At 44.7% G+C, this 24,281-nt stretch overlaps 1 long non-coding RNA gene across 2 annotated transcripts in view; it reads right to left on the bottom strand.

The window, feature by feature from the left end:
• Positions 1 to 24,281, bottom strand: part of LOC310756026 — a 29,181-nt gene extending 4,900 nt beyond the window's left edge. For both annotated transcript variants that reach the window (XR_014544659.1, XR_014544660.1), the window contains exons 1-2: positions 24,153 to 24,281; positions 1,531 to 1,668 (exon numbers count right to left, since the gene is read on the bottom strand). This is a non-coding gene — a long non-coding RNA (uncharacterized lncRNA). The remainder of the gene's footprint in view (positions 1 to 1,530; positions 1,669 to 24,152) is intronic.

The raw sequence follows: 24,281 nt of genomic DNA, 5'->3' as shown, positions 1-24,281 counted from the left end.
ATCAGGAAGACTTGTTGCCTTCTCAGTGAGACAGGAAGCTGGTGCACTTTAGTGGCAAAGAGGGCGATCTGGTTTCAAATCACACCTCAGCCATAAGCTATCTAGGTGGGCCAAGATAAAACACTTCCATCCTGCCTCAGCATCTCATCTGCAAAATGGGGAGAATAACACTGACCTTCCTTAGGAGGTTGATGGCTGATAGATGACTGTAAGACTGTAAAATGCTTTGAAGACCAATAATGCTACTGATTTATTTGATTAAAAGATTGGCTCTGCAGGGTTTGGGAGAACCCCCAACATCACTACAACATTCTCTTAGAAATTACTTAAAACTAGATTTTAAAAACCTAGATGAACAAGTGGTGAAAACAAAACACCACAAATAAAACAGTTTTAATGGGGAGTGACAAAAGTTCTTGGTGGTCCAGATCAAAAGACAGAATATGCGCCAAGCAGAAAGCTAAAGCAATTTCACAGAGTTTCCAGCAATCAGAAACAATTTGACAGCATCTCGGTGACTTCAGAATAAGTGCAATCGCATTCTCGTGTAAGCGAAGGGGTAGTAAAGGTCAGGCTATGTGGATTTTTCTTGCAGTGAATGTTAAAGTCTTAACTTGATGTACTTTTAAACTCCCCGTGTAGATGTATCTCCTGGCCCAATCAGATAAATCAACATATATTATTTTCACATTTCACATGGTTGCTGCAGGAAACAGTGGGATAATGCTAGGAGTATGTGACTATGTCAGTTCTGATTTCTCTCTTTCTCACTTTTCCCTCCTAAATTCAATTCTCCACATCTCTACATCAGAAAAATCTTCATGAAAATTCATCAGCATTTCATTGCAAATTTCTCCTAATAGAGAAACTTTAATGAATGTTTTCCTAACATGCAAATTTTGCAAAACTAATATAATGCATTTTTGTATGTTATTTTTGCTAATATATGCAATTATAGCCACACTTTCACCTAATATATGCATTTTTGGTACATACTATTTGGCTGGCGAACTGCACTTCAAAATTCAGAGAAATGTGAACTTTGAAGGCTGTCTATATTTCACTTTGTGGATTGGTTCAGAAAGCATGGATTGGGTATGTTTGCCTTTAAATTAGAACTGGGTCAAATTTCTCCCCCCAACCCTAATATTTATATTGCTAATATTTATGCATCACTGCAGAAATCAGAACAGGAGAAGAGGTGGGATTCCTGCAGTGTGCAGGGGTTCAATGTCCTGGGGACAGGGGGAAAGCAGAGATCTTTATTTAACACGGTAAAGCATAAATGTTTCATATCAGATTTCTCTGGCGTGTGCCGTGATTTCCCCTGCATGCATATGATCTTTTCCCCCTAGAAAGGAAGGAAGGAAGGAAGGAAGGAAGGAAGGAAGGAAGGAAGAAAGAAAGAAAGAAAGAAAGAAAGAAAGAAAGAAAGAAAGAAAGAAAGATCTTTTTAGAAGAGACAGAGAAAGCAGCTCCACCCAACAGAGGAAATGTTCACCATTTTTCCAGACAAGTCCAGTCTCTTACATAGGTGTGGCAAAGTACGGCAAGTGTTCTTGTTTACCTTATAAGGCCATCTCTTGTTCTTCTCGCTGATCGGCTGGCCAATCAGGAGAGGAATGCCAGCATTCCAACCTCAACCGAGTCTTGCAACATCTGCCAGGACTTAAAAGAAAAAATATTCTTTGAGCTCACCAGGTGCATTGGCAGCAGCGCACACAGGCTTGGAGGTGGTGAGGTAGCCAAAACCACTCCCAACAGCTCAGTCCGTGGCTTTCGAGCAAGGCTGAAATTCAGCACACAAGGCCTGGTGCCTATTTTTCTTTTTCTTTTTTGAATCCCACCGAAAACAATTCCTTGAGTAACAGATTGCCCAGGCATTTTACTATGTTACTGGGCAATGTTACTGAGAACTGAAGTGTCTTATTCAGGTGTGTGGAATACATGATATCCTGAGTGCCTATGAACTGGTGCTCGCATCAGAGCCACAACGTGGAGACTGCTTCCATTTCTTCCATGTATCAAAGGATGAGTCCTTCCTGAGAAATGGCTTGCCACAATCACCACATCAATTAGGCAATTCCCCACCACCACCACTCTGTAAAGGTAAAGGTAAAGGACCCCTGACAGTTAAGTCCAGTCGCAAATGACTCTGGGGTTGTGGCGCTCATCTACCTTTACTGGCCGAGGGAGCCGACGTTTGTCCACAGACAGTTTTCCCAGGTCATGTGGCCAGCATGACTAAGCCACTTCTGGCAAAACCAGAGTAGTACACGGAAACACCGTTTACCTTCCTGCCGAAGTGGTACCTATTTATCTACTTGCACTTTGACGTGCTTTCAAACTGCTAGGTTGGCAGGAGCAGGGACAGAGCAACGGGAGCTCACCCCGTCGTGGAGATTAGAACCACTGACCTTCCGATCGGCAAGACCTAGGCTCAGTGGTTTAGACCACAGCACCACCCATGCTATGCCACACCAATTTTGTGTTGTGTGTGATGATGTGCAGAATATTCATATAATCCATGCGTGAGCCACTTCACACAGCTGACCCCCACAGGGAGTGTGTCAGTCACACCATGTGCAGCGGCCCTAATGCACAATCATAAAATAACATGATTGAGCATTCTGCTCTCTTTTTAAATGCTTATGTACATATTTTAATGCCCTGAGTGTTTGGAAGGTCATCTTTGCAGTGTTCTTAGCTACTACCCATGAAAGCTGTGTCTTTACATATGAACATTAGAAGAGTCTGCTGGAACAGGCCAATGGCTTGTCTAATCCACCATCCCGGTTCTCACAGTGGCCAACCAGATGCAAATGGGAAACTCACAAGCAGCAAATATCTAATGGACATACCACCCCTTTCAAAAGTTCTGTGCACTGGCCGAGGCTGATGGGAATTGAAGTCCAAGAACCTATGCAGAGCCACAAATTCCTCACCCCTACACTAGAGGCAGGGAGGAGGGGAAAGCAATACTATAACAGTGCTCAGTGAGAGGGGACAGAATGGTAGGCGTCCCCTAGATGAAATCTGCAAGCCTTCCCTTTCTCCTAATGTATGCCCTCCTTTAGCTTTCTGGAAACAGTAGCTCTAGGAGACTGCACAAAAGGTAATGGGTTTCTCACACACCAAATTAGAGCACGGTGTCAATAATTCTACATCCCTTTTAAAGCTCCAAAATGTTGCAGATTTCCTGGTGGCTGCTTCCACTTCCTGATCCACAAATCAGCCGAGTGGCTCTCTGGGGAAATGAGCTGGCAGCCGTTATATTTCCATTCCATTTCCACGCAACCCTTCGCACAAAGGAAACTGAGGTTGACCTATAGCGACTTGCCCAAGCCCATGCAATGAGTCCGTGGCAGAAATGAGATTTGAAACCAGGTCTGCAAAATCCAACTCCAGCTCTGTCTGCTTCTATCATGGAGTCTTGCTTTTGGGGCTGTGTGTATACTCTTGTCTTACATTTGAGAAATGTATGTGTGCACATGCAGAGCTGAAAGGCATGTGCCTGAACAAACATGACCGGGAATTTCCAGGCAGCTAATAACTTCCCTGCTAAACTTCCAAGTTACAAAGCTATCTAGCCTTGGTTGGATCAGAAGGAACGTGTGTCTGCCAACCTAGGAAGGATGGAAGGAAGGAAGGAGAGGTTCTTAAATGTTCCTTTTAGTTTGCGAATCTGTGGGCAGGGACTTGTGTGTTTTATAGAAAATGCCTAGTGCATATTACGCCATGGAATATCACTTCCTGGAGGGAAATCTGCCTGCCTACCTTTCTCTCAAACACACACATCATGTATCTCAATTCATACAGAAAGGCATTCTGCAAGGCCCCAAAGAACTTTGCGCCTAGTGTCAGATGGTAACAGGCCCTTCTAGGATGGCCAAATGAAAAAGAGGGCTTGCACCTATAAGAATTGTGTAGAAAAGGGAATTTCAGCAAATCCAACTTGTTATGCGAGAGGTGAGGGGTTCTTATTTGCCTTCGGTACTACAGTGGTACCTCGGGTTAAGTACTTAATTCGTTCCGGAGGTCCGTTCTTAACCTGAAACTGTTCTTAACCTGAAGCACCACTTTAGCTAACGGGGCCTCCTGCTGCCGCCGCACCGCCGGAGCACGATTTCTGTTCTTATCCTGAAGCAAAGTTCTTAACCTGAGGTACTATTTCTGTGTTAGCGGAGTCTGTAACCTGAAGCGTATGTAACCTGAAGCGTATGTAACCCGAGGTACCACTGTACTGGCAAAAGTCTACCGGTAACCAAGGATCGCCACCAGCCCCTTCAGAAAAGGTGGGTGGCTAAGTTTCGTTTCACTCTATGCAATAATAAAACAGATTGGACAAGCTGTTCTCACAAGGGTGGAGTCCTTTTAATTGCATACTTCACGTCCTCCTCAGAGCTTCAAGTGATCTAGAACAACAGCGCCACCAAGTGGCCTGCTGAAAATTGTGGACAGGCAGCAAAGGAACACTCAGGCAAGTTAAAGGAGTGCTGTGTCTCTGGGACACTATGCTCCAAGGACAGATGTGCAGCCATATTGCCTTTCCCCTTTTCTCCCACTGCCACCCATTCATGAGAACCTGATTTTAATTCCTTTTTGGTTTTAAAGTTTCAAGCCCTCGTGATGTTGTTGACAACGCACTGAGAAACACGAGGACAGTAACAGGAAGAAGAAGGGGGGGAACCTCACTTTAGTTGTTTTTTTAAAAAAGATATTTATTGAAGTTTTACAAAAACATAAGTTTACAAAATGAAAAAAGGTCATATAAAAAGAAAAAGATACAAAAAAGAGAAGATAGAAAAATACATGAAAAAGAAAAAAGAGGAATAAAGATACAAAATACAAAAGACAAATAGCTAAAAAAGAATTAAAAACAAATCCATTTTTTGTAACTTTGAACTCATTAGCTTATTTCCTTGGCCTCCTCACACCTCCCCTTTTTGTATTCCCATTTAAATAATCAAATCAGCAAATCCTTACCCTCTTTCGTTTATCTTAACTCTGTATCTTAACATATTATAACTCTATATTTTCATCCATTATCTAATTCATTTTTGCATATTCTTATTCACTTTGCTGCTAATGCCACTTATTTTCAATCCAACATCATTTTAACATTCATTAATTTTACAGTATTTCTGAAGATAGTCTTTAAATTTCTTCCAGTCTTCTTCCACCAACTCTTCTCCCAAGTCTCGGATTCTGCCAGTCATTTCCGCCAATTCCATATAATCCATCACCTTCATCTGCCACTCTTCCAGGGTGGGTAAATCTTGTGTCTTCCATTACTTTGCAATAAGTATTCTTGCTGCTGCTGTTGCATACATAAAGAAAGTTCTGTCCTTCTTTGGCACCAATTGGCCGACTATGCCCAGGAAACCTCACATTTAGATGGTAAGGTGAGGTCATATGGTGCTCTCTTACTGCTCCCTCATGTTCCCCTGAAGACACTGAATGATTCTGTCCCTCCTGCAGCCACACAATGTCTTTGCAGGATGTGGCGGGACCCCAACCTATACAAACCAAAAAATCAAATGCCTGGGCATCGAAGTAAAAAGCAAAGTCTGTGCAAAATAAGCAGCTTAGCACACAGTGCTGTGGCTTGCATGGGTCATTCTGCGTGCAAATGTTGAGGTTTCTTGGTACAAAGTATGGATTTCTTAGACACAGACTTTAAATTTAGTTTGCTGCAGCGCATACAATGGAATGAAAGCCGCCTCGGGTTCCTAAGCAGGTCAGTTTCTTAGGCCCCATCTGCCCTGTACATTTAAAGTGGGATGATGCTACTTTAGACAGCCACGACTTCCCCCAAAGAATCATGGGAAGTGTAGTTCATTAAGGGAGCTGAGAGCTGCTAGGAGACAGCTGTTGCCCTCACAGAGCTACAGTTCCTGGAGTTCCCTGGGAAGAAGGATTGACCATTAAACCACTCTGAAAATTGTAGCTCTATGAGGGGACTAATGGTCTCCTGACAACTCTCTGTACCCTTAACAAATTCCTAGGATTCTTTAAGTGCAGGTGGGGCTTAGATGCTTCATTTTTATTATTATTGAAGCAAGCTGAAGTTTCCCCTGCTGAGTGGCAGCCTCGCAGGTATCCAAGAGAGAGATTAATTCTTTCTTTAAGTGACTTTGGGCCTTCAAACCAATGGAGCCTCTCACTATTTTACGGAGGGATTCAATCACATACTGGCAGATTCAAGGCTATGCTCCAACCGCCTGCCCACTGGACTTCTTGTGGCAAGGAAAGTGACAGGAAAGTATGGAACAACACTTGCTTGGTGCAACTTTCTCTAAACCGCCCACAAACAAATCTGAATGAACGCTCATTAATTAGCCAATTCTGTCTAACCTCGCTGCAAACAAATCAGGATAAACGCTCAGTAAAGAGCTTGTCTAGAAGCAGACTGAGCTGGAGAAAAGAAGAAAGCACTGTTTCATTGTATGCATTTCAAGCCAAAGGAGGTGCACACAGCCAGCTAAAGGCTTCCGTGATGATTTTGAGAATGCCTATAATTACTGGAGACTTTGTGTTTAAGTTTCTTACATGGATTTATATATGATGACTGTATCTGGTTGTTCTAATCCTTGTTGTACAACGCCCTGAGCTCAGGTTAGGTATAAGAATGCAGCTGGTAGATAAATAAAGTTAAAAATACCACCAAGCGGCTATTTTGCAGGGTGAGCTGGGAGCTGAGTCTAGTGTCCAGTTCCCTCTCCCACACAGCTGATGTGCAGGATATTAACCTTTCGTAAGTGGCTCTGTGGGTTTGTCAGCGAATGGTAGGAGTGCTGGCAATAGGAAATGCAGCCCTATCCATGTTGAATCGTGTTTGTGTTGAGGTTGAGTGGATTGTTAACTTCCCCATGGACCACTCCTCTCGCCATGGGCATCTTCGGTGCTTTGCCAGTCTATGCCTGAGAGGCTGGTTCTGCAACTGTGCTGAAAGGCGGAAAAACCACTGCAAACCAGTTCTTTGAGAAGGCAGAGGGGCAAGAGGGGGGAATGAATAGAATGCACTGGTTTGGTAGCTTTGTAGCTTGGCTTCCCTGTAATAAGTTGCGGGGGGCGGGGGATAACTGAGCTCACTGCAAGAGCACCCACAGAGTCAAAAATCCAGTCTGTGATGGCCTGGTTCACTTAACATAAAACCAGTGAGCCTCCTGCCACCACCAGCAGCGCTAGGAATGGGAAAATCTGTCCATTTAGGTTTCTCATTTTTACCGTCTCAAGTTCAGCTCTCACTGCTTCCACATCAGTTTGCAATGTTTTGTGTTTGTTTGTTTGTTTTAAAAAAGTCCTCATAAAAATCCATTTTCATTTCTCCTAATTACTCATTTCTGCAAAGCAGTTCCCCATAACATAATGCTTTTCGTTGTTGTTGCTTTCTTTTTTTTAATAAGATATTTATTAGAATTTTCCATTTTATACAAACAAAGAAAAATTAAAAAGAAAAAATAATAAAAAGACATAAAATTCATAACTTATTTTTCAATAACATATTTCCCTGACCTCCTCATGCCTCCCCTTCTTGTATTCCAGTTCAAATTGTTTATCCAGCAAATCCTTATCTCCTAGCATTACAATTAAACCCCTTATTTTCTATCCATCTTCTTAAATTATTGTAGCTTAAACTCTTACTTATATACAAAGAAAAAAAGGACCATTTTTTCATATTCTTGTGTACCATTCCAGCTAGAAACCACTTAATTTCAACCCAACATCACTCAACATTCATTAATATGTTGTTGTTGCTTTCAGGTATATGCACATTTTAAAAATGCATGCTTAACCCTAGAATATGCATTTTGGGACACACTACTTGACTGGAGAAACACATTGCAAAATTCTGAGAACTGAGAACTTTGGAGGGTTGCTGAGTTTTGGATGGCATATTGTTAAAGAAACGGTAAATTAGGTACATTCACCTTTAAATGTGAACTGAATCAAACTTCCTACCCCCCCACCCCGCAACTTTGTTAAATACTAGGCCTTGTGTGAGCAATTGTGCATGACTGTGGTATTTCATAGTCCAGGGTGGAGGAGCACTGTTGAGGGCCGAAGGACAGGTAAAAGGGTGAGTCACTCCCAAGGGCAGGGCAGGCGAGACGGAAGGAGAGAGAAATGGCACACTCAAAAGCTTTCTGCCCCATTTCCCCCCACCTTCTGCAGCTGGTTGTGGGAAATAAGGCTGCAATTGTGAGACTCTAAGAAGGGGATTAAAAGGAACTCTGCTATCAAAAGGGGTGGAACAAAGAACCAGCACTTCAGAGTTGGCTGCTTGGTCTGGCAAGGGCCTAGGTGGCAGGAGGCCAGTTGTAGGCTACCTCTGCTGTGTAGCAATGGGAAAGACTCTGCCCTCTTCCTGCTGGAGCCTGCAAGTATTTGTGAGCCTAGTAGACACACCCTCTGATTCAGGGATTTGGAAGAGAGAGAAAACATATCTGAAAGGAGCCACCTCATTGCTGAGGAATCCCAGGGTGGGGAGCTGCCCGCAGGAGCTGGGATGGGGGGGGGGTGAGGGAAGGCCCATGGAGAAAATCGGTCTAGGCAGCTCTAGCGCAAAGGACAGTTTTTCCTCTCCAACCAGTGCAAAGAGAATGTGCAACAGGAAAGGGAATTCGGTCTCTTAGATCGCATGCCCCATCCAGTTCTTATGCAAGACAACCGGCGGGCAAACGTTGTATGCATGCGCATAGGATAGCAACAGGCAGTGCAAAGAAGGGTGCAGACAAGTGATCAGGGAGCACAGAAGCTCGTGCAGTAAAGAGCTCAAAATGGCTCGGGCAAGCAAGACAAGCCGCAGGAAATTCCTTCCACTGCCAAGTGCAGGGAGGCCCAGAGTTCATGTGCTTTCATGTGCTAATGGTCTGATCTCTGGCAGCTGCAGTTTAAAGGCTCTGAGGTCCCATAGCTTCAGTGGAGCACATTTTTAAAATCATGTGCTCCTTGTCTAGCTCGACCCTCAATATAAGGTATGTCCACCCCAACTACCAAAACATGAACACCTCTAGCACATCGTGTTCAAGGAAATGTGCTGGAGAAAGTCGCTGCCTTTTAGTGCAGAGGTGGGGAGCCTCAGGACCCAGGGATGGCCCCCCAAGCCTCTCTATTTGCCCAGGGGACTCTCCGCAAGCCACACACATTTGCCAGCCGCTGCCGCTCCCAGTTACTGCAAATTCCAATCAAGTGTTTTTGGCTGCCTAGGATGTGTCCTTCAGTGATGATGATGCCTCTTGCTTGCCTCACTGGAAGACAGAGAGGGGTGTACAAGCATATGTGGTACAAGCATATGTGGAAGCAAAGGTGGAGCATATGGGGTGTTAGGTAGTACCTCTGGTGTGGGACATGTCATGCTTCTTCTAGGGTAGTTGTCCACCTTGGGTCCCCACCCTGCACTCAGCTCTCCCCTGTCAGCATGTGACAGCTGCCACACACCAGGAATGGCTTCAGCTCGTCAACAAATTGCAACCCCTACCTGTTGATTTAGGGATGCGGGTGGCGCTGTGGGTTAAACCACAGAGCCTAGGACTTGCCGATCAGAAGGTTGGCAGTTCGAATCCCCACAACGGGGTGAGCTCCAGTTGCTCGGTCCCTGCTCTGGCCAACCTAGCAGTTTGAAAGCACATCAAAGTGCAAGTAGATAAATAGGTACCGCTCTGGTGGGAAGGTAAATGGCGTTTCCGTGCGCTGCTCTGGTTCGCCAGAAGTGGCTTAGTCATGCTGGCCACATGACCCGGAAGCTGTACACTGGCTCCCTTGGTCAATAAAGCAAGATGAGCGCCGCAACCTCAGAGTCAGCCATGACTGGACCTAATGGTCAGGGGTCCCTTCACCTTTACCTGTTGATTTGCTTAATCCAGTGCAAGAAAAGCCAGTTTTTAAAGAGTGAAATATGCCTCTTTTGATATTAATAGGGGGAGGCCCCCATCCTAGGGCTTGCATGCGTGTGCACACCTATTCAGAGGAGCTTGCTCAAGACCTTTGGGTATCTAAGGTGAAAAATCCCCCAAGATGGCCCTAGGTTCTCCCTACAATGAGTGCCCCATATTTTGCTGCAAGTTGACAGCGTTCACTGTGCAAGTTATTTGCTGATGCAGATCGGATAGGTTGAACAAGCTGAGGCAGACAAGCTACACCCCCACACAGTCACACACATATACAGGAGGACACCTGTTCTTCACATTGCACAGGGCTTTCAAATTCCCCTGCGCACGTGGACAGGCCAAAGCACTCATCCAGCTGCATCCGGACAGCGGAGCCTGCAGTGCAAATTCTCACGTTGGCCAACTCGGTATACTGAGGTAGCCAGCTTGCTGCCCTGCAGGGGTGGTTGCTTCTGATCTGAAGTAGTGAGTATGGAAGAAGAAGTGGCACCAAGTTGAGTAAGCACCAGTCAAATTTGTCTTGGCCACCTCTGCAATCCTACACACTTGTTCCCTGGCCAGCAAAGTGGATAGGATTCCCTTCTTGGATGGAGAGAGAGATGAAGCTGGGAAGCTCTTCATGTGTGCGTCTATGTATGTATATACATAATTTCCTATGCATGCCTCACACTCATTAGTGGCATCAAACAACTAAGGAGCATGTCTAAACCTGAAGAGAAGGTTCCATGGTTTCACCAGCGCCTTTACCCACATAGAGCCGCACTCCCAGTTATTATGCAACCCGTCTTGCTGTACGGGACACTGGCATGCACTCCCCATCCAAATTATAGCCTACCAGGAAAAGGCACTGGGTAGTGCAAGAATCTGAGAGACAACCCTGGGTTTCCATGGAAGAGCTCAGAGTCTCCCCAGAAACTTTTTGCTGTGTAGGATCGAAGGCTAGATGATTAAAGCTGCATTTCCTGTAGCCTGTGTCTTAACAAATATGTGGTCTTTATATAAATGTTGGACCCATTTGGGGCCCTTAGGCACATCTGGATTTTTTTAAAGTGTTATGGGTGCAACCACAACATGGCTGCCATGAGGACACATCTAGTCACAAAATGGCTGCTGTGGGGTGTGGCCAGTCTCAAAATATTGGGAGCACCCCCAGACTCCAGCATCTGTTTGTGTTCTTTCTCTCTCTGTTCTTCCCCATGCAACTCAGTGAGGACATTGCTCCATTGACTTGCATAGTGAGAGGCAGGTAAAACCTAGAAGGTTCTTCTGTATGGCCTCACACCCATGATGCCAAGGGCAGAGGGGGGTGTAAATGTGTGTGTAGTTGTATAGTGTGACACCCACCCACGCCCAATATCCCTTCCATTGAGAGCTCAGCCATCCAGTGCAAGGGATGCAGGGCAATTTTTTCACCTTCGTTGCAACAGTGACCCAAATGCACCAGTTTTTCTATGCCTTCCCTATAGAAGTGAATGACAGCCATTCACTGATAGGGGGGAAGTAAAGGGCAAACAAGACTGGTCTCATGGTATCTTATGAGTCAAAACATGTATCTTCCCCGAGAACCCAAACTGTTCAAAATCGAATCTGTTGTCATTGCATAGTCCCACATCTTCATCTGCAAAGCCTCAAACCAGGATCTGTTTCTTGGTCACACTGGTGTGTGACAGAATGCTGGAGACTTGTTTATTTACATATCTAGGTAAACTCTAGATGGCTTACAAGTAAAGTGGAGCCCACTCCCAAATCTAATTAAAACTATAAACAATCGTGAAAAAGTAATAAATCTTAAGTATTGTTGTAGCTGGACCGTGGCAAATCTGAACTCAGTTTCCTCCTAACCTCTGTACCACAAAATGGCGAGGGCAATTATTTGCCCTATAGAGGCCACCTAAATGAGTTGATCACTCATGTACTTCAGTGCCATGTAATTTTTTAATATATATATTTACAAAATCTTAATATACTTTACACCCAAATAATTTAGGAATACAGAGCCTTTTGCGAAGATTAAGAGACATGTGTCATTTCCTTTTTTCTTTTTTTGTCATGTACAGTTTAGTGTTTCTGAGTGGACTGCTTTTCAACAGCTACTAAGATTACCTGAGAATACAGATAATAACTAGCATAAATCATACACATAAAAGAGCTCCCGAGTAATCAATTGTTACATTATTAAATACTGGTCTCAATCCCATTTCATTTCAAGAAGAATATTATTCATGTTAAAAATAAATGCAATCTCTTCCATCTCCTGAAACTGCTAGATCTTTTTCAAACACATTGCATTGCTAGCTTACACCCATTTGTAACTTCTCTAAATCTTTTTTCATTTCTAATTGTGGCAGTTAATTTTACAGCATTCCCACCACTAAAAGAGAACATGGACATCATGTACTTAGGACTTGCAGCAGAGTCGCCATGCTTCCTCCTTGACCTGACAGCTGTATGAGAGGCACTGATTCAACAGGTGTAGCCTTGCTACCTTACCTGCCTAAGTGAAACAGCCACTGCAGGCCCAGACAGATTTTTTAAAGCACCTCTTATCATCTCACACACAATTATTTTCCACAGAGACAGTTCACTTTCACACTCAGCTATGAGTCAGTGGTAGCTCAGGCCTATGCATGCTTGCTCAAAATTAATTCTCACACCACAATATGGGGTCTACTCCCAAGTAAGCACTGTTGGGAATACAGAATGACTATTCTGTTGCTTATTGTTGAGACATAGCAATATACCTATCTGTGTGAATCCTGCACCCAGACATTTTTATTCTCTTGCAGCCTTCCCCATCCTGGTGCTCTCCAGATGTTCTATTTATTTACAATTATATTCCACCTTTCCTCCAAGGTAGTCAAGGTGGTGAACGTAGTTCTGTGCCTCACAACAACCCAGTGAAATAGGTTACGCTGAGAGACCAGCTCAAGTACAGTTCATAGCTGAGCAGGAATTTGAACCCTGGGCACCCAGGTCTAGTCCAACAGCCCAGCCACTACATCACACTAGCTCTCGTATTTTGGACTACACCTCCCACCATCCCCAGCCAGCACCGTTGTTTGTTCTGGCACAGCTGTCAGGAACTGTAGTTCAAAATATCTGGACAACACCCGGTTTTTGAATGTGTGAGTCACTTCTTTCTGCTCCCACTCCTGGCGGCTGCTGAGCTTTGTAAAGTCCTTCCTTAGGTATCCTAGTTGAACAAGGGAGGGGATTCCTATAAACCCTTTGTACCATCACTGTACACTTTTGGAAACAGGGTGTTGGATTCAGCAAAACATTCCTCTCCTCCCAGGCCTTTGACTAATTAAACAAGATATGGCCTTTTAAGCTCTTGAGCAGTGGCGGAGGGCGGGCACAAATATTGTTTAGTTTGTTATTGTGTATTTGGGGAGGGGGAAGATGTGGTAATGCACCATGATGTTTGTTTGTTTATTGTCGATCCAGTCACATTGCTGCCACCCCCCGGGCAGCGGCTAAATATAAAATGTGGTTAATAAACTCAAGCAGACAATGATCTGGATTAGAAATGGCCACAACTTTATTGATTACGGATACAGGTGGATTTTTGGCTCAGGCATTGAATGTATATCCTTCCAGGGGGGCCCTGAGAAAAAATAATTATTATTTAATTTAAAGCAGGTAAGAGAACTCAGATCTCCTAAGTTCGTGCTCAAAAAAACCCCACCTGTGTATTTGTGTGTTTTTATGATGTAAACCACCCTCAGATGAAGGATGGCATATAATTGTAGTAAATAAATAAATTGTTCCGCTGAGAGCTTTTGAGGTGCATCTTACTTTTTTTAAAAAAATGAATAAATACATTTGGTTTCATGGATTAGGACATGAGACTCTAAGCCTGGGCTGAGTGTGGTAGAAGTTGGAAGCAACTTCAGGTAAAAATGCACACAAGTTCTGAGAGAGGTCAAACAGGTCATAACCATATTAAATGGAACCACCATATGACAAAATGAACTCATGTGAAACTGACGTGAGCTGTTGCATCCTCTCTCTCTCTCTCTGCCTTTGTGTGTCATTGTTTGTAGCCTTTGCATGGATCACTGAGATGTGCAAAGAAAGCAGCATTTCTAAGCTACGCCAAGTCATGCAAGGAATGAGGTGGAGAAACTTGTGGCACATCAGAGCAGGCGATGTATGGACTCCCGCCCCACCATCTCTCACAAAGCAATGCTTTCCTAAACACTTTTTCTTTCATGATAGCATCAGGGAGTGTGTGATTCCAACAGCCCCATACCAGTAATTAAAACAGAGCCAGTGCTTAAGAAATACAAAAAGAAAAAAGTGAAGGGAGAGAAGGAGAGATTAAGAGGTGCTGAGTAAGACACTTTGGTATTGCAAACATCCTGTCTCCCTTGTGTGGTAGCGAAGGAGTGTGCTTCTGTCCTCTCCTCCTACCAATAAGGAAAGAATTGTATGTGTATAAGTTTTGAGCTGAAGTTTCTATACTTTGCAGCTTTAAATCACTAGTTCTCTCCTATGGAGTTTTGAGCAAACATTCAGATACCTTTAAGGCAGGAGAACGTAATGAAATTGGAGAACTTGTGACAGTTCAGGAAGAGCTATCATTGCTTTAGAAGACATCTGAAGGCAGCCCTATTTAGGGAAGCTTTTAATGTTTTACGGACTACTGTATTTTAATATTTTGTTGGAAGCCGCCCAGAGTGGCTGGGGAAACTGAGCCAGATGGGCAGGGTATAAATAATAAATTATTATTATTATTATAAATTATTATTTCAGTGATCATTAGAGGTTTTGCAGGGATTGGGAAGGAATTTGATCTGGTTCGCATTTTCAACTACACCTATCTCATCTGCACTTCTGGAAAGATTATGCACATCAGAACATGCTTATCTTTCGAAATTTGCACATGTCTGAATTTTCTGATGCAGTTCTCCAGCTTGGAAATGTGAACAAAACTGCATATGTTGGAGCAAAGTGTACATAAAAACACATATATAAGTGAAAATAACATGCAGACATCCATTATATTAAGGAAGCAGCCATACAAAAATGTCAATAATAATTAGGAGGAGGAGGAGGAGAAATTTCCACTAAAATGCTTATGAATTTTTATGAGGACTTAAAAGCTATGTTGAAGGTAGGGTTGTAGTCCATATTACCTCTACTCAGAGCAGACCCATGGGAAATGATGGTCATGGCTAATATAGGTTCATTAATTTCAGTGGCTCTACTCTAAATATAATTTCTTTGGATATGACCACTAATATTAGCTGGTAGAGATAGGGTGGGGGAACTAAATTCATTTCCCATTTAAAAACAAACTTACCTAATTCACATTTTCTGGAACAATAGACAAATCAAAACATAACCCTCATTCAAAATTCACAGTTCTCTGAATTTTCCAGTGCAAAATTGTATGAACAAGTAGTTTGTACAAAAATGCATATACTACTGTAAAGTGTACATATACATATAGTGAAAACAGCATACAAAAATGCATTATATTATGGGAAATGGCTTTGCAAATATATGTATATTAAAGTAAAGGTAAAGGACCCCTTACGGTTAAGTCCAGTCGCAAACGACTCTGGGGTTGCAGCGCTCATCTTGCTTTACAGGCCAAGGCTTTTGTCCGCTCCACAGACAGTTTTTCCAAGTCATGTGGCCAGCATGACTAAGCTGCTTCTGGTGCAACGGAACACCGAAGCCAGTGTAGTGCATGGAAACGCCGTTTACCTTCCCGCCAGAGCGGTACCTATTTATCTACTTGCACTTTGACGTGCTTTCGAACTGCTAGGTTGGCAGGAGCTGGGACCGAGCAACGGGAGCTCACCCCATCATGGGGATTTGAACCGCCGACCTTCTGATCAGGAAGCCCAAGAGGCTCAGTGGTTTAGACCACAGCACCACCCGTGTAGTATGTATATTAGGCACACACAAAAACCAGCAAACTGTTGTGGAAATGTGGAGGACTGAACTTATGTCTGGAAAAATTAGAAATGGAGAGAAACTGAAAACAACAGACTCACCCATCCCTATTGACTGGTGGCAGTTGGAATACTACAAAAGGCCTACAGTGACTTGGGCCTGGTCTGCTATTCATGCAGCAGAATGAAGTGGTAATGAGGGAGAGACATCCAGGAAGGCAGAATGGACTGTATCATTCCAGACAGCAGGAAAGGCATCACATCGTAGCACAATTCCCTAGGTGAAAATGCTCCGCAGTCAGAAAATTAACAGAGAAAAGAATGGGCTTGAATAGACACTCTCCTCAAAGTGGTAAGCTCCCCCAACTCCCAACAAGCCAACCTGGAGGAGGAGGAGGAGGAAGAAGAAGAAGAAGAAGAAGAAGAAGAAGAAGAAGAAGAAGAAGAAGAAGAAGAGTAGTTTGAACTTGATACCCCGCTTTATCACTACCCTAAAGGTAAAGGTAAAGGTGAAGGGACCCCTGACCATTAGGTCCAGCCGTGGCTGACTCTGGGGTTGCGGCGCTCATCTCGCTTTATTGGCCGAGGAAGCCAGCGTACAGCTTCTGGGTCATGTGGCCAGCATGACAAAGCTGCTTCTGGCAAACCAGAGCAGCGCATGGAAACGCAGTTTACCTTCCCGCCAGAGTGGTACCTATTTATCTACTTGCACTTCGTGCTTTTGAACTGCTAGGTTGGCAGGAGCAGGGACTGAGCAACGGGAGCTCACCCCGTCGCAGGGATCTGAACCGCCAACCTTCTGATCGGCAAGTTCTAGGCTCTGTGGTTTAACCCACAGCGCCACCCGCGTCCCACTAAGGAGTCTCAAAGCGGTTACCAATCTCCTTTCCCTTCCTCCTGCACAACAAACACTCTGTGAGTTGAGTGAGGCTGAAAGGCTTCAGAGAAGGTCACCCAGCAGCTGCATGTGGAGGAGCGGGGAATCGAACCCAGTTCGCCAGATTACGAGTCTACCGCTCTTAACCACTGCACCACACATGGGAGAGCAATACAGGAATCGACATCGGCCACCTCTGCCACCTTAGGACTCTTCCACAGCATTCTGCTGCTTGGGTAGACTGGGCCTTACTACTCAATGCCTCGGAGGTCAATTTGTGTTAATGTGAACTGCTTCAAGGGGAAGGAGTCACGTTTCAGGTGAACTGAGGTGGTGATGTGGAGGCTCTTCCAGGCAAGTCTTATCACTTCATTGTTGCAGTCAGGCAACAAACATTTGTGTGCCAATCATTGGCTTTTGACTAGCCATTTAGGGAAGGGCAAACTTTTAATTATTTTTAATTTCCAGTCATTTTTTATAAATAAAAATAAAATTAAAATAGCAGCAGAGTGGTGACCGTGCTACGTTGCATAAACTTGGGGTGAGGATAGCTGCACAGCTGCTGAAAAATCCTGCTGGGAAAACAGTGGCTGAGTGAACATCCATCAAGCTATGACAGGTTCACCCTCCATTCCCTGAGGGAAAAACCTGCGCATGACACATCAAAAGGCCAAGGCAGACCTTCAGTGTTCTCCTCATAAATGAAAAGAAAAAAAGGGTGTCACTTGCTTTGGCTCAGAGATGGAAACACCCTAACTCTACTCTTTCTCCCTGAGTGCATTCCCCACAATGCAGGATTCCATTCCCAGTGTTGACGCTCTGCTCTGTCTTCCTTGAGTAAAGGTAAAGGTAAAGGTAAAGGTAATGGGACCCCTGACCATTAGGTCCAGTCGTGACCGACTCTGGGGTTGCAGCGCTCATCTCGCTTTATTGGCCGAGGGAGCCAGTGTACAGCTTCCGGGTCATGTGGCCAGCATGACTAAGCCGCTTCTGGCGAACCAGAGCAGCGCACGGAAACACCGTTTACCTTCCCGCCAGAGCGGTACCTATTTATCTACTTGCACTTTGACGTGCTTTCGAACTGCTAGGTTGGCAGGAGCAGGGACCGAGCAACGGGAGCTCACCCCGTCACGGGGATTCAAACCGCTGACCTTCTGATCAGCAAGTCCTAGGCTCTGTGGTTTAACCCACAGCGCCACCCGCGTCTTCCTTGAGTACCACAGGCTAAAGTCTTCTTCACCTCTCCTGCATGGGAGGCACCAGTAGCCTCAGATGATGTCAGGTCATATTGCGAGTGTTTTTGACCTAAAGTTACATGGGGTATCAAGCCCTCACTAATTTAAATCAGTAGTAAACAATATGGGGTCTTCAAGATGTTGATGGACTACAGATCCCTGCCTATTGGCTGTGCTGATGTAAGCTGGAGTCCAGTATCATCAGGGGAGGGCGGGGACACACACCACATTGCCTCCCCATTATTTAAATAGTCTCATAGTAGAGCCTGCATATATGGAAGCTGCCCTTTGGTATTCTCCAGAGATCAGATCGAATATGAAGAAAGGGAAATGGTTCCATGTAAGAAGGGAGGGGAGAGAAGGTGTTCTCCTTGGTGCTCAGTGTCTGGGAAGGTTCTGGCAAGGCCAGTTCAAGAGTTCCACATAAGTCTGGCCAATTGGCAGCTCAAGAACCAGACACAGCTCAATTTTCACCTCTGGTGACCCTGTGACTTTTTAATCAAGGTGTGGTTTTTTTAAAAAAAAAGCTTGTTCAGTTTCACTCATGGGGGGGGAGGACTGTTTTCATCAGTTGCAGAAGCCAAAATATTTCATGCATGAATGTTGACACCAGTCTCTGGGGTTTGTACATAATGCCCCACCTGGAGTTGTTCACTCAGGATTTTGGAATTGCAAATTAAGTGGAACTAATTTAGTGGGAATCCTTTGCTGCTGTTGCTTTTGCTGTTCTGTTTGTTTGGTTTTTTACAGGGCATGGGCAGTTTGATGCAGCTTTCAACCTCTTTAGTTCATTCATCTCTTCCTCTCTGGTGTACCTCATCTGAGGTCAGGAGATAAATAAGGTTCAAAGGCAGTAGAACAGGAGTGGGGGAACTTTTTCAGCCTAAAAACTGCATACCCTCTGCCCAGAGTTCCTCACTTCTGTACCAGAAGGTTAGTGTAGAAGAGACACATTTTTCCAACTAAGGCTGAACCCAGCAGTTCAGGGAGGTGGGGGGACCTTGTCTTGTGGTTAAGGCAGGCTCCTTGCTGCTCCCTGTTCTCTCTTGCTTGGAATTTCTGAGCCATGTTGTCACTGGGAAAGGTTGTGCTTTCCATGCCAAGGTGACAGGCCCTGGCTGGTAGCTGCTCGGCTTTGTGTGTGTGTTTGCATTTTTTTCCTCCAAGGACTTGCCTTGGCTGGTTCTGTAAGATGTGCTGACTTCAGCTGCCCTAGGAAGATTGGGGGGGGGGATGCGAGAAAGCAATTCTGAAGAGAGTTACTATAGGTTACTATAGGAAATATTTGTAAAAGTTTCTTAGTTTGTGTGCTGAAAGAAAATGAACAAATGGGATTTAAAGGGAAAACCCAAGAAAGGACAGAAAACATTGGTGCTGGGAGTGTCAAATATTTCAGAAATGCTTCACTGAGGCCAGCGCGTCTTCCAACAATTCTTAGTGTTGACTTTCAATCACAATCTGCAACACAGGCCCCACTTAAACTTCCAGCTTCCTGCTTTCTCTCTCATTTATTCTTTTGCCATCTATTCACCTTCCTCAAAAAGAAAAGAAAAGAAAAACTGTAAATGTGGTGATCTCCCTGGTGCGATGCAATTTTAATTCAAGAGTAGGACCCAGCTGTACATCATGGCCCACCAGCTGATAAACGAATGATTTATAACATAGGCATTTTGTGTGTGCACAAGTGCATGCGAAATCTTTGGGTAAAAATCTGTGTGACGCTGTATAGTGTGCTGGGCGCATGTGTGTGCGTTGTTGTCATTGTTGTTGAAGAATATAGGAAGCCAGGGTGGGACATAATATTGCAGAGTAAATGAGTATTTCTTCACTATTTATTTATTTATTAAAATCATTTCTATGCCAACATTGAACTTAAAGTTACCAAGGCAGTGTACTCCTCAGTTACTTTAAGACAATCCACTGAAACATACCCAACATCATTAAGAGTATCCAAATTTATATCTGTCCTTCTAAGGAACAATAAAAACTGGTATAGAACTGGTACAGATCAATATAATACATTGCAAACAAAGAGCCTTCAGCAATGTAGAGTTGCAGGGGGGGATGACTTAGGGCGAGGTCCTTGGGGTGAAGATAGGGATGTTACACGTTCACAGCAATGCCCTTATTTTTTATGTCGCAGAAATGCAAAATGGCAAACTCAATTCTTATCCACTCACTTGAAATTTCAGTCCATTTTCAAGGTAATTCTGAACTGGTACCTGGTTGTGGCAATACATTTAAAGCGTCTGGATTCCAGCAAGGAATCATGGGAACTGTAGTTTGTTAATGGTGCTGTGAATTGCAGCTGCGTGAGGAGTAAATTCCAGTTCCCATGATTCCTTGGGGGAAGCAATGGCTGTTAAAAGTGTTTGGGTGTACAGTTTGGTTGTGATCGTACCTGCTTACCTAGGTAGAGTCTGTACAATAGGGTGAAAGGGGCATTTTGGATTTATCCAATCTGAATAGATTAATGGTCCCACTTGCGGATAGAGTCCTGTTTTTTCTTGAAAGCCCCAAAGAGACTTTGGCCTGTGAACAAAAAGTAGGGGATGGGTGGACTGGAGTACAGAAGAAGGCTGGAGCCGCCACTGCCCCCTCATTTTTATAATTCCTCATCCCAAGACACTGTGGATGCTGCGAGCACAAAGGAGAAGCACTGGGCGGTGCCTTTTTCAGGGAACAATGCTGACATCAGAAAGGCCCCAGGCCAGGGCAGATCTGTCAGCCTCAACCAAGGGCAAGTTTTCTCTTCCCAGTGAGGTGGAAAAAATTAGCCAAAGGACTGTTTCGTACTGAAGGAGAACCCTAGAGATTTTAACAATGGAATCCAACACTGGATTCTGCAACGTGTCTTAGTTGGTCTTTAAGGTGCTACTGGAAGGAAAAAAAAAATTTTGTTGTGTCTTCCTTGGTTTTGCTACTCTGGTGCCTAGATGGGCAAGTTCAAGCTTGCGCCTTTCGGTCCTTCCCCATATTGCATATAGCATTGCATATGGCCCTAAGCATTGTGGGTAATTAGAATGCTTGCCCACAAGAATGCTGTCACTGCCAACACCCACCTCTTCCTCAGATGTGCCCACCCACTTTAACCCGATATCCAGCAGGCATAAATAAGAAGGAAGAGACTTTCCATGGATGGGGAGACAGTCATCTCCCATTCTAAGCGCCCTTTCAGACTTGGAGCTGGCCCTGAGGAAAGCCCTTCCCATTTGTGGTGTTCCTGATAAAATGTCCCTCCAAGCTCAGAGGTGGCCACCAGCTCAGCCATGAAACAAAATGGAAGAGTTGTGGCTCGGTGGTAGAACACATTTTCTACATGTAGAAGAGCTCAGATTCAATCCCTGGCATCTTCGGTCGGAAAACCTAGAGAGCCTTTGCCAGCCAGCATTTAGACAATATTGTAAGATGAACCAATGGTTTGACTTGCAGTTTCCTATCCTGAAGTAGTCCTATATTGAAGAGTGCCTCCTGGCGTGCTCTGGTCCATGAGGTCATGAAGAGTCGGACACGACTAAACAACAACAACATTTTGAAGTGAAGCAACTGCCTCAGCTGACAAATTTGGGACGCTGTGAATGGTGGCGTTGTGGCAGATGGGCAGATTTAAGCCATGGGACACAATCCCTGAGCATGTTCCCCTGTTCTAACCTCAGTGAAAAGGAGCAGTGAACGGAGTGATGCTTTTATGCAGATCCTGGCTTCCAAAGGAAGACTACCCAGTTTATCTAGGAAGGTGTTCCATCTAGATATCCTATCTCAGGCACCAAAATGCAATAGGCCAGCCAAGCTAAGGCTGACATAGCATCATGTGTTCTGAGGAAGAATGAACGGCTGGTATATAAGTGGGCGGCTTTTGCATTTGATTTCTCATACAAAGAGAAAGATGATGGGGCACTAGGAATGTTGGAATTTGTGGCGCTCATGGGCATAAGCTGTTGCAAAGGCCAGCTGCACAAGCAGGACAGTCTAGCAAGCTGCACAGTTGTTGTGAAAGCACCACAAACTGTGATGTGTACCCTGTCCTGGTACACCCATGTTCTGCTAGGACTGTTGTGCAGATACGACTTGTAGTGATTGCAGTAAGTTGTGGACATTTCCTTACAAAGAAACATTGGAGTGGGAGTCTGGAGATGATCCCTGGGGAATGGTGTGAGGGGGTGGAGTCTGGCTTGCTAATAGAGCTCCAGCAGAAAACTAGTGTTTGTTGTAAATCCTACTTAATAAAACCATCACGTTATCTATTGTCTCAATATATTGAACCCCAACTTATTACAGGACTTGTGTGCCCACACACTGCCAGATGTCAGCCCTGGCTAGCCAGCTACTTTGTAGTTTGAATTTGGAGAAGGAAGCGATTGGAACAGCATAGTATGTTTCCTGTTTCTAGAACATTCAGCCCCTTGGCTTGTTTCCATAGAAACATGTGCCTCCAGCTCGATAGGAAGGGCAAATGATGTCACACGAGGCCTCATCATGTACTTGGTAATGTGGTTCATGGTCCAAGAAAGTTTAGGAGGGAACATACCTGAGGAATGGGGAACCTGTGAATGTTGCTGGACTACAACTCCCATCACCCGCCTATTGAGCATATTGGCTGGGGCTTATGGAAGTTGGAGTCCAACACTGTGGACCACAGCTTCCCTGGACTATGAAAAAGCCCAGCAATCCCCAATTGGCCTTGAGGGCAGTTGGTTGCCTCAACCATCCTCTGCCTTGGTTTTTCCCCCATCTCTTAAAAGAAAAAGAAAAAATGCAAGCTGGTAATTACATGCCACACAGTGCGTGGTGTGAGGCTTAATTACCTTAAATGCATGGTAGGTGCAAATAGTCTTTAACCCAAATGACCGCAAATGTCAATAGCTAAGCACTTAATGAAACTCCCTGTGCCTTTCATCTGAGTTCCCCCCAAAGGGCTTTGCAACCATCCTGGGGTCAATCTGCCAAACTGCACTCCCTGTGGGAGAATAGGGCTGAGTCACAACTCTATCATCAGTGGTAAGAGGCACTCGGAGATGATTGCTGGTGTTTTTAAACCTTGCTATACCTTGGCAAAAGTGCATGCTCGAGAAGGACTACACCCATGGCTAGGGTGGAATCGGATTGTAGCAACACCACAGGACAGTTCTGAGGAAGCAAGCTGGTCATCTCTTATACTGTGGTTCCCACTGAAGAAATTGAGGAGCAAGACTATCTGGGGAGATGTGCTGCTGTTCTAGGAACATAGGAAACCACCTTATACCAAATCAGACTGTGGGCCCATTTGGCTGAGTATGGTCTACACCGACTGGCCATGGCTCTCCAGGATTTTTTCGAAGTTGCCTTTTGTGAAAGCCACTTGCTGATTAGGGTGCAGTAATTGCACAAGAGGGAAAGATTACAGCTTTTTGCTCCACACCCATGATAATTAAATTCCACTGGGCCCAGTGCTTGTTCTGGACTCAGCAGAGGCCCTGTATGTTATCCTCCTACTGCCCAGGTCAGCCACCATTTCTCAGGAGGCTGCCTATATGAATGGAGTCATGGGTGGAAGGTCTTCTTGTCTGCTATTGTTGAATGAGATGTTTATGTCCCACTTTTTCCTCCAAGGAGCTACATACATACATAAATACATACATACAAAGACAGACAGTAAGTACAGTGGTGCCTCAGGTTACAGTCGCTTCAGGTTACAGATGCTTCAGGTTACAGACTCCGCTAACCCAGAAATAGTACCTCGGGTTAAGAACTTTGCTTCAGGATGAGAACAGAAATTGCGCAGCAGCGGCACTGCAGCAGCAGGAGGCCCCATTAGCTAAAGTGGTGCTTCAGGTTAAGGACAGTTTCAGGTTAAGAACAGACCTCTGGAACGAATTAAGTTCTTAACCTGAGGTACCACTGTACTCTCCACATTTTATCCTCACAACAACCTTGTGAGGTGGTCTATGTTGAGGGAAGGAGAGAGTCACTGGCCTAAGCTGTCTCCATGAGGGAGCATGAACCTGGATTTCCCCACTCCTCGTCTGACATGCTAGCCATGTCACCAAACTGGTTCTTTGTTGCCACAGATGCTCCTTCTCTCACTCCCTTCACACACCTCTCACATCTCAGGGTTGGCCACAGGAAGCACCTTCAGCAGGCTTGATTTGGCTCAGATTCATTGCCTGTCCCCCTTCCCACCAAAGTTCTGCATCTCCTGCACCACCGTTTTTCAGCCTTGGGCCCCCGCCAAGGATGTCGAACGACAAGCTTCCCTTACCTGGCCCAGAGGGCATTAGGAGCATAACAAATAGTGGTAGCTAGAGAGCAGCTGAGGTCTGGTGTACTGGACAGCATGCTGTACTTGGACAGGGGAAACCTCAGTTCAGATCCTCTCTCAGCCATGAAA

This window comes from Podarcis filfolensis (genome assembly GCF_964270895.1).
Source record: "Podarcis filfolensis genome assembly, chromosome: 2".
Classification (NCBI taxonomy): domain Eukaryota; kingdom Metazoa; phylum Chordata; class Lepidosauria; order Squamata; family Lacertidae; genus Podarcis; species Podarcis filfolensis.
The sequence above is the reverse complement of the archived record's forward strand: the minus strand, read 5'-3'. Positions and strand labels throughout refer to the sequence as shown.